The 14,884-nt window shown below is 37.9% G+C and overlaps 1 pseudogene; it reads left to right on the top strand.

Moving 5' to 3' along the window:
• The first annotated feature begins 233 nt into the window (after positions 1-233).
• LOC121012065 (60S ribosomal protein L31-like) overlaps positions 234-14,884 on the top strand; it is a 46,140-nt pseudogene continuing 31,489 nt past the window's right edge.

Here is a 14,884-nt window from a genome sequence, read left to right as displayed (position 1 = left end):
GCTGTGTGCCAAATCAAAGCGTAACTTCTGCATATGTCAGATCTCATGAGAGACGGTGAATGTAGGAATTTTTCCAGCAGTATGAAAAACTTCAGAAAAAAGAAAAGGAAAGGTGTTAATGTGGGTGTGCTCCTCAAAATCCAAGTGTTCCTAACATGCCATGGCCAATGCTGCCCTTGCTACTCAAACTGCAAAGCCTGCTTAGATTATATACATGATGCTCAAACTCCTATATGACCAATGGCGAGAAGAAGCTAGAGGCATTTGCTGTGCCAGAAAAGACCTTGCGGCACACCAAACTCACTTTGGGCATTAATGTGACTAACATTGCTGTGCCCAAAGCTAGTACCAGCACCATGTAATTAATGTGACACGGTCCCCAGTACCATTTTTAGTTGCCAATACATGATGATGAGAGTTTGGACGAAGCTGTAGACATGAGATTTAACTGTTCAGAGGTCTTTAAATTTATCTCTGGTAGGGAAATAGCTACAGTTTTACTGCAGCTATGTTTTGTTGGTTTAACTTGCCAGCACTGCTGAATATAGACCACTTGTATCAAGTGTTTTCATTGCTGAGTTACATGTACTAGTGTTACGGAAATAGTTTTCAGATAATGGAGGAGTAACTCTACAACTCCGTGTCCTTAGTTTGAAGACTGGCTGTCTTTTAAACTTGATTTTATACTATTTTTCCTTTGGCTATGGCATTCTTGGTCATGCAACCAATAATCCCATCTCCTGGTCTATGTATAATTCTAATAGTTATACCTTGTAAGAGCAGTTACATATGGGTGAATAAAAGTCTGTTTCTCTGCTGTTTGATGGCAGCCACTAGCCACAGGTGGCTACTTAAATCTAAATTTAATACAATTAAAATTAAATGAAAATTCAAATTCACTTCTTTAATCACAAGAATCACATTTCACATGCTCAATAGCCACATGTGGCTAGTGGTTCCGTATTGGCTAGTGAAGACCTGGAACATTCCCATCATCACAGAATGTTCTATTGGGCAGTGCTGGTCTATTTAGTAAAGACTAAGGAAGCAGGGTTATGTAATTGACCAGATTACATTAGATATGCTAATTGACACTTTCTGATTGAAATAATGAAAATGATGGATGGAATTTTTCTTCTTTTAAAATTTTTTTAATGTTTATTTTGTTTTTGAGAGAGAGAGAGAGAGAGAGAGAGAGAGGAAGCAGGGAAGGGGCAGAGATAGAGGGAGACACAGAATCTGAAGCTGGCTCCAGGTTCCGGGCTGTCAGAATGGAGCCCGATGCAGGGCTCGAACTCACAAACTGTGAGATCATGATCTAAGCTGAAGTAGGATGCTGAAATTACTGAGCCACCCAGGTGCCCCAAGAATTTTTCTTTTTTAAATTTAAGTGCCTTACTGAGCTGGTGTTTAAAAAAAGGCATTTGCAGTTTTCAAACTGAAGTGAAAGCAGAAACGGTATGAGTTAGATTAAATGCCACAGCAGGAACTTCTCCAGGAGTTTCTAAGAAACTTGAGAAACTGAGTTTCTGATTTGGCTTTATGGAACAGAGGGCACAGGAGGCCGATCTTCGGGCCCACCCAAAGTAGAAGTCTATTGGGACATCTCACAAAGCTGGGATTCTTAAGGGCTATTCCTTTGGAGGGAAGGTGAACTAAAAAGAAATTTCACCCTGAAGGAAGGAACATAGATAAAACTTGTTTTTTTTGTTTTTTGTTTTTACCTTGGTATAGGGTAGAAAAGAAATCTCTAAAAATATGTGAGCCAAGGTTTTAGTCCATATTCACATTCCCTTTGTGACCTGGAAAATTTCAATCAGATAAGTTAATTGAAGTGACCCCGTTCTAATAATACTCTTAGGCACCTGGTGATGAAAATGCATATCCTTTCTGTAAAACCTCAAATTCAAACTCACATTAAATAACTCCCACACAAAAATTAGATGAAAATGACCAGCTCATGGTCAAAACATCACAATGCACAAGAAAGTGAAGTTCACATTCATTTGCGATAATAGAAATACAAATTAAAACCAAAATGAGACAAAGTTGCACTCTACCAGCTTGATAAGATTTAAAACTTGATGATAGTAAGTGATCACAAAGATGTAGAAAGATCAGGACTTTCATCCACTGTTGGTTTGGATGTAACGGTACCGCTTTGGAAACCAGTTTAGTATCAAATATGGTATTGAACCTATGCACTTCTGTAATATAATAATCCACTTCAAGAGAAAATTGTGCACATGTGTAACAGAATAGGTATATAAGAATGTTCATAGCTCCATGATTCATGATAGCCAAACATCAAAGACCACCTAACTTACATGATAGCAGACTGAATCAATAAATTCCAATATAGTCATGCAATGAAATGAAATTCAGCAGTGAAAATGACTAAATGAAGCTACATGCCTCAGTGTGGATGAACTTTGAAACCAATGTTGAATGCAAGAAGCAATCTTAGAACAAAATTTATCACGTAATTTTATTTATGTAAGTTCAAAACCAAGCAGAACAAAATTATAACCATACATAACTTAAACATAAAGGATATGTGCTATTTGTACATTAGAGATACAAACATAGATGGGGGAAAAAAGCTGAAAGAAAAGAATGGTTAACACACCATTCAGAGGTGAGAGAGGAATATCATATGGAAGAGCTACTCAGAGGATCTTCTAAAAGACTATGTCTTCAGTGTCTTAAACTGGGTGATGGAAACATAGCTATGCCTTAAAGTACATATGTATTGCATATCTTGCCTATTTGGTCTATTAAATAACAGCGAACGTTGTGAATGAAGTACAATACAAAGGATCATCTGAGTAGTAAGAGGCAGTGCTGGAATTGTCATCCATATCCGCCAGGTGAATTGGCTGCTCCTGTCACATACATTCCTCAGCGCATATTCAAAGCAGTGATTTTCCTTCTTCACCTCTTTCTCTGCCATCAACATTTCTTAACATATTTTCTTTCTTTTTTTATAATTATTTTTACAATTTTTTTTAATGTTTATTTAGTTTTGAGAGAGACAGAGTGCAAGTCGGGGAGGGGCAGAGAGAGGGGGAGACACAGAATCCGAAGCAGGCTCCAGGCTCTGAGCTGTCAGCACAGAGCCCAGTGGGGCCTTCAGACTCACAAACCAGTGAGATCATGACCTGAGCTGAAGTCAGTGCTTAACTGACTGAGCAACCCAGGTGCCCCAACATTTCTTAACATATTTTCTATCTTCCAGAAATCTGTACACATCTCTTGTCCTGTAACTACAGTCTCACTCCCTATTCTCTTCAGTATTTTAAGATAATACAATCACACACGTACATACAAACTGACCCAATTAGATAGAGATAATTCAGGCCACAGAAGAGAACTTAAAGAAACATACCAATTTAAGAAGATATTGTATCCATAAATCAAGAACGTAATGCTATGAAAAGGAACAAAGTGTAGTAAATGATCCTTTTAAATAAAAAAAGGAGAAAATAAAAAATTCTCAAAATGTAGAACATGAAAAGGATATGGAATGTTTTAGAGAAATCGAAACAGAAATCTATCCAAGAGGTCTAACAGCCAGCAAGTAGTAGTGCCCCAAAGATAGAACAAAGCAGATAAAGGAGTCTAAATTATCTGAAGAGCAATGAGTATTTTTCAGAGCTGAAGGGGAATAGAGTTATTTGAATAGAAAAGCCCCTCATCCACATTCTGATTATGAAATGTCAGAACACTAAGGATAAAGAGAACAAAAGGAACTTTTGACTACAGAATTATTGGAAATATCAGATACCAGAAAAATAATGGAAAATAATCTGCCTTCAGATTTCTCCATCCACTCATCCTTCCATCCATGTGTCCATCCACACATGTCAACTCATCTTTCCTGAATTTTCTTTTATGATATCTACATTTCCTAAGCTATTTCCTTACAGTAGTTATCATGTACACTTTAAGGAGATCAATGATGTGTTTTCTTTTAAATATGAACAGTATTATTAACTCTTCTAGTGTGGCATTTGCTTTTATGTCTTATAGTAGGAGCTGTTTTACCCCAAATTCCTTGCAATTTGTTTTAGCCAAAATGAATACTTACAATACATGTGATTCTGAAACTTACTTTTTTCATTTAACATCTAAATAATACACAGTGTCAATACAGATCTAATTAACTCCACCTCTTAGCTATCTAATATTTCCTTATAGACATTTACCACAATTTATTCAACTGCTTGCTCATTAAGAGTCATTCCACTTATTCCCAGTAACCCTGTGTTAGTATCTTAGAGTATCAGAATCCAAGAGAATTGACAAGTATCCAGAGTGGGTGGGGAGCTGGTGAGATCCAAATTATCATAGTGTATTTCAAGAGTTTGTACTGTGTGTGTCACCCTCTATCTGTACAGAATTCTGGCATCTCTACACAGAACTATCATCTGCTTATCACTGGAAAATATATCTCCGGGTGACAGCTTAGCTTTTCTTCTAGGGAAAAGGTACATGATGTATACATGATGCGAGGCTGTATTTTTCTTCTCAAATGGGATTTCAGTTACTCTTAACTCACTTCTGCTTCCCAAGCAAGTCACAAGAATGACAAATTCTACAGATTTCTATCTTGCTTTAGAATAGGAAACATAATTTCTGACTCCCCAAACTGGTAACCTTAAGTATATACCTCTTAGAGCTTATCTGGGTGAGAGATGGTGAATAGTAATTAATTTTGTTTCCTAAGCTAATTACAGAAAGTTATATGCTGCTTTTTTTTACATGAGCTCTACCTCCCAAACAGATAGAAGGATACGCTTCAGCAAGCACTATATTACCTCTCAGTGTGAGAAATAAATGTAGCCAAATTGGTTTTATTTCCAAAGCAAATTTTGTGAACCATGAACTTAACTGGAAAAAAAAAATTCTTTAAAGAGTTTACCGTGAATTCTTTTAAATGTATAAATATGTAAAAATGTATACATATTTGAGCATAATACTGGCTTTTTCTGCATCAGGACTTTAGTCCTTTTCATTATAGATTTTTTGAACACATCACTGCTTTATCTTTTTCTATTGACTTTTCAGAATTTTTGGCCATAATTTAGTCTTTGAGATACAGGTTAACCGTCTAATATTCATTATCTCTTACAAAAGTCATTAATTTTTTAATCTAAGCTTATTGTTTTATCTTTATGATAGGTTTTTATTGGCATTATTGCTCACCCTTAGACCCTTTGCAACCATTATTTCCGCTATTTTATTTTGATTGATTTCTCAGGTAATGTATTGGTTTTTGACAATTGTGTGAGATGTGTAACCACCACCAAAAATAATATGAAGAACATCTGCACCCCTCAGAATGTTCACCCACGCACTTTTCCAGTCCATTTCCCATGTCTCCTTTTATTTCCTTCCCCTCAAACCCACTACTTGATTTCTATTTCCACATATTAGCTTTCCCTGAATTTGGATTTCAAATAAATGTGATCACCATGGCACATACTCTTAGCTAGCCTTCTTAACATTATATTTTGGAGATTCAACCATGCTATTGTGTCTATCAGTAGCTTATTTTTAATTGTAAAATAATATTCCATTATGTATATACTACAAATTGTGTATCTAGTTCTTTGCCAGTGGGCATTTGGATTGTTTCAAGCTTTTCAATATATTGAAGAAGGCTTCTGGCAATATTCTTATATAAGCCTTTTTATGGACATATGTTGTCATTTCTCTTGGGTAAGTACCTGGGAGTGAAATTACTGGGTCATAAGGTAAACTTTATAAGAAATTGCCAAACAACTTTGAAAAATGAATGTTCTACTTTATACTCCAATGAATAATATGCAAAGGTTCCATTTGCTTCACATCTTTGCAAGTATTTACTCTTCCAGTGTATCCCATGATGACTGGTTATTCTACCTTTCATTTTGATTTTTTCAGTTTCTCCCGCTCTAATTGATCCTAAACAGTACTCCAAGGTTCACTGTCCTCAGGCTCAATTCTAGTGAAATAATACTCAACTCAAGTTCTTTTAATGACAAAAACATGGAATGTTAGGCTAGTCTGACACGGAAGGTTCTCTGTGATCTGACCCTTGCTTAAATTTTTAATTTTATCTCCTAATCTCTAATACACAAATTCCACACACCTCACATTCCAGCCAAACTAGCTGTAGCTGGCAGTTCCCCAAACCTGCTAGGTGATTTCTCCCTCTGATTTTCTTCACACTGTTCCCCACCCTCAAACCCTTCCCTGACATTCCTCATCCCCCACGCCTGCCCATTCCCCAGCACTCAGCTCACATTGTAACCTTTTATGACATCCACTCCCCCAACCACGAAATTGAACTTGAGAACACTTTTAGAATGTGATTTTTTTTTTGCCTTTGTTTTAGGATGTTTCACTTTCACCTTTTATTATAGTTCATTTACTATATATCTTTGGGTTCCTTCCTAGTTGCAAGCTAGTTTGAAGCCAAGGATACATATCCTATTTCTTCTCTGTTTGCCATGGCCCTGAATCACTCTTCATGGAAAGACTGACTAAGCTGAATGAGCTCTAAGTGGAAATATGAGTGCTGTTTATGATCAGTGGTGGCCACTCCTTTTTCACTGAATTTTGTCTTGTCTGCTTATTTAAAACTAGTTATTTAGAGAGGCTATCAGACCTACTTACCAGATGCTGTTTGTATAAAAAGCGGCAGAAGTGACAAAAATGTGGGCTTTGGAGTCAGACAGACCTGTGTTTCTGCCTATCAACTGTGAGACTTTGACAAGTCACCAAATACTTTTGGAGTTTAAATTTTCTTTTTCTTTCTTTCTTTCTTTCTTTCTTTCTTTCTTTCTTTTCTTTTCTTTTCTCTTTTCTTTTCTTTTTTTTTTTTTTTTTTGGTGAGAATGATTGTACTTCATTGTCTTGTTGTGACAATTAGATAAAGTAAGTTCTCCAAGCATGTTAGAGTTTTCTTCTTTTCTTTAATACAGAATGTTGATCCACAGATAAAACTTTAAAATTCTCCTTAATGATTGTTCTTTATGTAAAATTTAAAAGAGTTAGGAGGACATTCATTATGGCCCCATATTGGCAACAATGAACCAAACCTAAGGATCATGTAAGTTACATACCCACTTTCTAAAAAACCACTGGGACTGAGGTAACTGGATGGCTCAATCGGTTAACTGTCAGATTCTTGATTTCAAGTCTCACAAAGGGTTCTGTGCTGACAGTGTGAAATCTGCTTGGAATTCTCTCTCTCCCTATCTCTCCATCCCTACCCACCACCCCCCCCCCCCGCCACTCTCTCTCTCTCAAAATAATTAAATAAACTTAAAAAAAGTTAAAAACAAAACAAAACAAAAAACACTGGACCAGGCCCTGCCTCAGTTGAGCAAGAGGAGACATAATCCCTACTATCCAAGAGAATCAGCCAATGCTCCTTCCCATCCTATTAAAGAATTGAGAAAAACAAAAAAAAAAAAGAATTGAGAAAAGTGTGGATTCATAAGAAGTGTGGGCATCAGCCTGGTGTAGCAAGTGTTCATGATAAAGATGCTTTCTCATGTCTAAAGACAAGTGATGGGATTTCTAAGAGAATCACACATAAAGACCAGGGATGCCTGCAAAAGGGAATGCTGGATCTCTTTCCCAGATAGGCAACTCCCAAGGCAAGTATACTTGCAATCTGCCCCATAGCCTAACTGAAGAGGGAGAGGGAAGACAAAGGGGCAGGATAGACAGCAAGGACGAATGGTGGAGATGCTCACACTTTCACAGTTAGGATGCAGAGTTTCCTATGGCATTACAGAAAAAAAAAAGCCAGTTTTGCATCATCTAGTCAATTATCTACTAAAGACAGTTGCTCAAAGGCAAAGGCTCCTTACTGCAAGGTGTGTCGTTTTCCACCAGGAAACGATGATAAGGGAATGTGGATGTGAGCCACTACACGAGCAAATTGTGTCGTAGGAAGAACCCCAGTTAGGCCTTCCAAAGATTTTGTGCATGCAAACTGTGAGTCAGTGTCAGAATCTCTTTCACTTGGGGGCATGTTTCTGGCCAGTTTGGGGCAGCTCAGAGTCAGCAACAACCACAGAGAAACAACAAACATATCCAGTAAAAAGGCATTTACCATTCCCCCTGATCTCTTCTTCCTCACCCAACATCCGAGCAGCTGGAGACTAGAAAAAAGAGAACCATGAGGGATTCCAGAGATGGACTGTGTCTTCCTATTTACCAAGTTCAAGATGCCAGAGCAGCAGGAAAGAGCAGACCACAGTCTCATCCATTCTGAAGATTCAACCTTTAGAGAGGGGGTAAAATGGGATTTAAATAGGCATTTAGATAAAAATATTAAAATGAATAGAATCTTGGTAATTGAAGGTAACTAGAAAATCATGGAATCTGCCCAAGAGATACCTAAGGGACTAGACGGGGAGCTGCAGCAGAGCTCCAAAGGAGAGGCACAGTGTGGAATCAGAAAAAATTTTCTTGTTTTTGTTCCACTCTGTTGAGATTTAATGAACTGGCCAACAGTGCATTCAAAATAATAAAATTTTCACAAATTACCCCTGTAAGTAGTCAGCAAGTTACACAAAATTTAAGAGGACATTTAGAAAAAAAAAAGTTTTCATTATGATAAGTTACCTGAATAGGACACATTTAAAATATTGATGTACTGAGGATAAATTTTACTGAGAAGAGATTTCATATGGACTTTTAGCAGGTTTTGTTTTTCTTTTAATCAGTTCTCTTCTCTTCTCTTCTCTTCTCTTCTCTTCTCTTTTATTTATTTTGTGAAGCAGATTCTGCTAGTTGCCTCCCAACAGCCTTGATAATGGAGTCCATTTTGTTCAAGTCTGAGCAGTGTCACGCCCCCTGGGATGGATCTAACCAATCTAAACCAACCATAAGGTCTCTATTCCCTTTGTTGGTGATTGTTGCAGGAACAGGCTGGCCAGTAAGTTGTGCCTACAACTGCTGGAAGATGTCCAGAAGAGGTTTATTTCAGGCCTCCCAAAAATCCACAAGAAAAGACACCTTCTCCCTTCCTTCCTTCTCTGTTGTGTGGCAAGGAGGTGGTTCTTGGAGCTACCACACGCATCTCATGTTCACAGGGAAAGGTTCTACTGACACTCTGCGGAGGGCAGGCTGCAAGTGGGAAAACATTTTCATCCACAAAGGCACTGAGCTGCAGAGCCAGACTGTGAGTAGCCTTCATGCAGCTGGCTTGGAGACAGGTGGCCTCCCCTTTGTGGATCCAGGACATGGATGTCCTGCCTCTTGCGCAGGAAGCTCCAGCAGACACACTGGGCAAGGGGCCAGTGTCCTCCTGGGCCTGGGGGCCACGGTGGGAAAGAAAGACAGCTCCTCAGAGACTGGACACTGCTCTTAGCAGAGGCCCTTCTGAAGTTGCCAGAGCTCAAGGCAATCAGTTGTGATTTGCTAGTGCCCACAAGCCAAAGATTTTTGGTCCGCCCAGAATGAAGAAGGCCATGGTCTCATCCAGGAAGAGCATCCGGGGCACATGGCCACTGTGGTTTCTGTATCTAAATCTGAGGGTCTTGAGGGCCTCAAAATTTCTTCTGGTTAGAAAAAGAAAGTTCGATGGGCCAGGAAAGTACCGGCATGACTAAGCTTGGGCTGACATCTTGTGGTTGGGTGTGAAATAGGCGCTTCAGGAAGAAATTCCCACAGACTGGGAAAGAGTGGGAAGATAGGGGCCCTGAGAATAGCAAATATTAAGAAGCAATTAGCTGGGGGCTCATGGGTGGCTTAGTTGGTCAAGCCTCCAACTCTTGATTTCAGCTCAGGCCATGATTTCACGGTTCATGGGATCAAGCCCCACATCGGGTTCCACACCCACAGTGCTGAGGCTGCTTGGGATTCTCTCTTTCTCTGTCCCTCCTCTGCTCACACACTCTCTCTTTCTCTCTCTCTTTCTCTCTCAAAATAAATAAACATTAAAAATAAAAAAAAACAACTAAAAAACAAAAAATTGCCAAATGTTTTCTGATTTTATGATGATATTCTTTAACTGAATTTTAAAATGTATCTATGAAAATGTAATATGCAGTATTATATATATATATATTTGCTAATCTATATGGAAAATTATATATATATTTGCTAATATATATATATTTGCTAATCTATATATATATATTTGCTAATCTATCTATATATATATCTGCTAATCTATATGGCAAATTAAATATATATAATTTGCCATATAAATGGCACAGGTAGAAGTTATCCAAGAAAAGGTTAGTTCTACATCCAGTTAATTTCTAGTACATGGGAGATCCTCTTTCCTTTACTTTTTGGTGGTCCATAATCTGAGCAGCCCGTAGATGCTGGTAGGTATTCCTGAGAACACTGAAGAATGTTAGGATGTTCCACAGACCCACCTATGCCCTGGTCACTTTATGTTCTAGGCTCAGGCTCAGGCTCAGGCTAAGTCCCTTCCCTCTGTCTCCTCCTGCACGTCTCTGACATCTTTTCCACATTGTAGTTATTCCCTCTGGTCTGTTTTGCCAAAGAATGTGGACAAAGAGTCTCCCTCCTATCATAACTAATAAAAGGGCTGCAGATTAAACAGACTTTCCTGACACTTGAGATAACATAAGGGAACTGCAGTACACAAAAGGAAAACTTGAAAATAATACTCCAGCTTTTATTTTCCTGGAATTCACTACCTGCTTTTCCCCTGTGATTTCTCTACTGGCCGTAGCTCCTAGCTTAATGCCAATGTAACCAAGTCCTGCCTTTTGCTTCCAAAAGGATCCAAAGGGTTTTTAATGTCATCTGAGTGAAAGACCCTGAGTCCTGCCTCTGGTTCCGGAGGATGCAAAGGCTCAATTCACATCATATTAATTTCTGCAGTGGTACATCCAGATCATGAGGATACCAGATGCTTTCTTGTTGAGGGCAGAGGAAAAGGGGTGATTGATTCAATTCAATTCAACCCCCATTTCAGGTTTGGTATCTGGGAGGTGGCATGGGGGGTAGTTCTGGGATACTGGTCATGTTCTATTTCTTAATCTGTGTGCTGACTCCATGTTCATGTTTATTTTGTGAAAATCCATGCAGCTGTACTTACTACATTTGCACATTTCATTATATATGTTATTCTTCACCAAAGAAACTTTGCTTGAAAATTCTAATACCTCTGCACATTCGCCAGGACATAAATACACAATGCAGGAGGTGGCACTTGTGAAAAGCATAAAAATCAGTTTTAGAGAAATAAAGATGCCAGCTTTCCCTATACATTTGAGTGCAGTGTAAGTGTAAGTAAATGTGTAAATCTGCTTTATGTGCTTTTGCTAAAGAAAGTGGGTCAAAAATCTACAAACATGGTAGATTTCTCAAAGACGATGGCAAGTGCCGCCATTAGGAAACACTCAGGCTAGTTCTATACTTAATACTCTCCAGAGTAGGAAGTTAATGTGGAACCAATTTCAGGGGACAGAAATTAAAGAAGAGATCTAGTTGTCATTATATCTGCATACTATCGTTATAGCTGTGTTAATAGTTATTGTTATGTTGATGTATTATCGGAAATACCACATACTTTTTAATATTCTTAAAAGTCATAAAGAACTTTAACTAGTATCTTCTCCAAATTGGCGGTAGCCTCATAATACAGCCGTGTATAGTGGGAAGGAGAAAAAAGAAAGGAGAAAGTGGGTCAAATTCATACCTTTCAGCAGTTGCAACATGTCAGGTGAACCACATTATCTCTCAAGCTGCTTCCTCACCATCTGACCCGCCCACCCACCCCAGAGCCTGGCAGTGAGAATAAAGAAAATGCTGCACACTGAAGTCCTCTGTAAACTTCCTTCACAAGGTAAATCTTGATGATTGCAGATCTGTCTTGAGAATGAAAGACCAAATGAGTCCATGTTCTGTAACCCTAATGGCAGCTTCAGATTTCCAGCACTTTGGTGCCTTGCTAGATGGTCTCAAGGAAGCAGTGTTGGCAAAATTTGATTGCTGCACCCCTATATCCGTAGGAGCATTATTTATAATAGCAAGACATGGGAACAACCTAGGTGTTCATCGATGGATGAATGGATAGAGACGTTGTGGTATATATATACAGTGGAATTTTATTCAGCCAGAAACCACAAGGAGATCCTACCATTTGTGACAACAGAGAAAGACAAATACTGTATGATCTCATTTATATGTGGAATCTTCAAAAAAATCATAGGAAAAGAGATCAGACTTGTGGTTACCAGAGACAGAGGAGGGTGGGAGGAAGGGAATTGGAGAAAGGTTGTCAAAAGGTACAAAGTCCAGTTATAAGATCAATTAAGTACTAGCTATGCAGCACATACGATGACTGTAGCTAACACTGATATATAGGAGCTATATGTAGTTGAGAGAGTAAATCTTGAGAGTTCTCATCACAAGAAGAAAATTTGACTTCCTTCCCCACTTTAAAAGAAGTATCAGATGCCTCCTCCAAAAGCCTTCATAGGATGAACATACTTATTCTTGGATAACAGCATATCTTGCAAGATCTTTTCTCCTCTTTTTACTGTTGCTATATGAGAAGATGGATGTTAGCTGAACTTATTGAGGTAATCATTTCACAATATGTAAATTAAACCATTATGCCCCATGCCTTAAACTTATACAGTGATGTATGTCAATTATTTCTCAATAAAATGGGGAAAATGTAAAAATTCAACTAGCCTTTGATTAATGGTGCTTAATAATCTGCCACATGAAGTGATGTGTATATATATATATATATAGCTTGTGCTGCCTGGAAGTTAATTGTTCTGTGGCGTATGATACAAAGTGGGAGTAGGATAATTCTATTTTTACATTCAGCTCTGCACCACTGCAGCTGACGTGTCAGTACCCACCCCCACCCCCACTTCTTTCTCTGCCACTGCTTCGGTGCACATATGTGACCTCTAACTACCAGTTCCTGTGACATTGTGCTAGGGGGTGTTCTCTGGTGAGTGAGGCTGACTCACTTTTCATGTGTCTCTATACTTTTCTACACATATATTCATTCCCAAAAATATCCAGTATTGTCCAGACTTACAATCTACATGTCACTGGTATCACAGTGTTATTAGGTGTTTTTTGTTTTATTTTGTTTTTGTTGTTATTTTTTTCCAAATCATTTTACTTCAATCAGTGTTATATTTTTGAATTGCATCCATATGGATACATGTAACTGTATAATATTCCATTGTATGCATATAGTATATGTTTATCAATTCTATTTTTTTATTATTTAGGTTATTTCCAACTTTGTTTTTTTGTTTTGTTTTGTTTTTTATTGTTACAAACAATATTTTTGTGAACCTCATACACGTGTCTCCTTGTGGATGTGTGCAAGAGTTTCTTTAGAGTGGTATCTAATCATAACAACATTGATAGTAAAACCTGAGGGGGCGCCTGGGCAGCTCAGTAGGTTAAGTGTCCAACTTCAGCTCAGGTCATGATCTCGTGGCTCACGGGTTGGAGCCCCAAGTCCGGTTCTGTGCTAACAGCTCAGAGCCTGGAGCCTGCTTTGGATTCTGTATCTCCCTCTCTCTCTCTCTGCTCCTCCCCCCACCTCTCTCTCAAATATAAATAAACATTAAAAAGAAGAAAAGTAAAAACCTGCAACTTACTGAGAGCTAAAAATATAACTTCTAAACATTTCAGATGTATTAAATCTTTCCATTCTCACTTCAGATAATATTTAGATAATATATTCAGATAATTATTATCCTCATTGTATGCATGCAGAAAATGTAAGTGGGCAGTTGATGGGTCATGTGCTAAATTTTCGATTTTACCAGATATAGCAAATTATCCTTCAAAATGTTATAACAATTTCCATTTCCATTAGAGGTATGTGTAAGTTTTTATTGGTCTATATTGTTGCAGCACTTAAAAACATCAGACTTTCAAAAATCTTGATAGAGTTAAAAATGTATATTTATGTGTTATTTGTGTCAATGGCTCAGATGAGAAAGAGAGAGATCAAAGTAAATCCTGTCTTAAGAGTATGGATAGTAAGAAGACCACAGAAGTTAGGAGTTTGAGAACACAGTAAAATGCCCCAAGGAGAGTCAAACGCTACTGATTGCTAGCACATGCATCTCCAAAAGGTGGAGCATACACTAGTATTGGCTTTGTTTTCCCAACACTCACAGGTGTACAAAGGGGAAAGTCTCAACTGAAAATCAGAGTATAGAAAATCTCATCTCTAACTTTCAATTCTCTCCTGGCTTGAATATTATAACTTTACAGTGAGTGATGTATCCTGAACACCCCACACTCTTTCTTACTTGTGAATGTTTCAAATAGCACCAAAAAAAATCAGTACCTTTGTTTAAAAAACCTAAAATATTCACTTCTCCCCAGAATTGGTTAATTTTTTTATATCTCCTGCAAAAGGAAAGGATGTTTATTATGTATGTTTGATTGATGGAAAGATAAACTCAAATTATGAACATAAGGAGATTAAGGATCTTTAAAATTATGGTCAAAAGCAGATAAAAATAAAACTTTTTGGCTCATGGAGGTTGTGGGAAATGCCATTTTCCATGAACACACTTACCTTTACACTTTAATTGCACAGAAACCTAAAATCCCACCAAATGGAAAATTCCCACCATTGGGAAGTGGGCTTCTTACCACATGGGCCGCTGATTCCCTCCTCATCAAAGGGACCCTCTGTATTTAGCAGATTTCAGAAACTCTAGTATTTTGGCGAGGGGGGCTATGCAAACATACTTGACTGAGTAAAAGTGTAAGATACGTTTTGCAAAGAAATAAAAGTTCAGGCCATAAAAAGTTAGGATATGCTCACAGCAGCAAAAAACAAAAACAAAAACAAAAACAAAAACAAAAACAAAAACAAAAACAAAACAAAACAAAAAAA

The sequence above is a fragment of the Herpailurus yagouaroundi genome, unplaced genomic scaffold (genome assembly GCF_014898765.1).
Source record: "Herpailurus yagouaroundi ecotype Mexico unplaced genomic scaffold, PumYag 196, whole genome shotgun sequence".
Classification (NCBI taxonomy): Eukaryota; Metazoa; Chordata; class Mammalia; order Carnivora; family Felidae; genus Herpailurus; species Herpailurus yagouaroundi.
The sequence above is the reverse complement of the archived record's forward strand: the minus strand, read 5'-3'. Positions and strand labels throughout refer to the sequence as shown.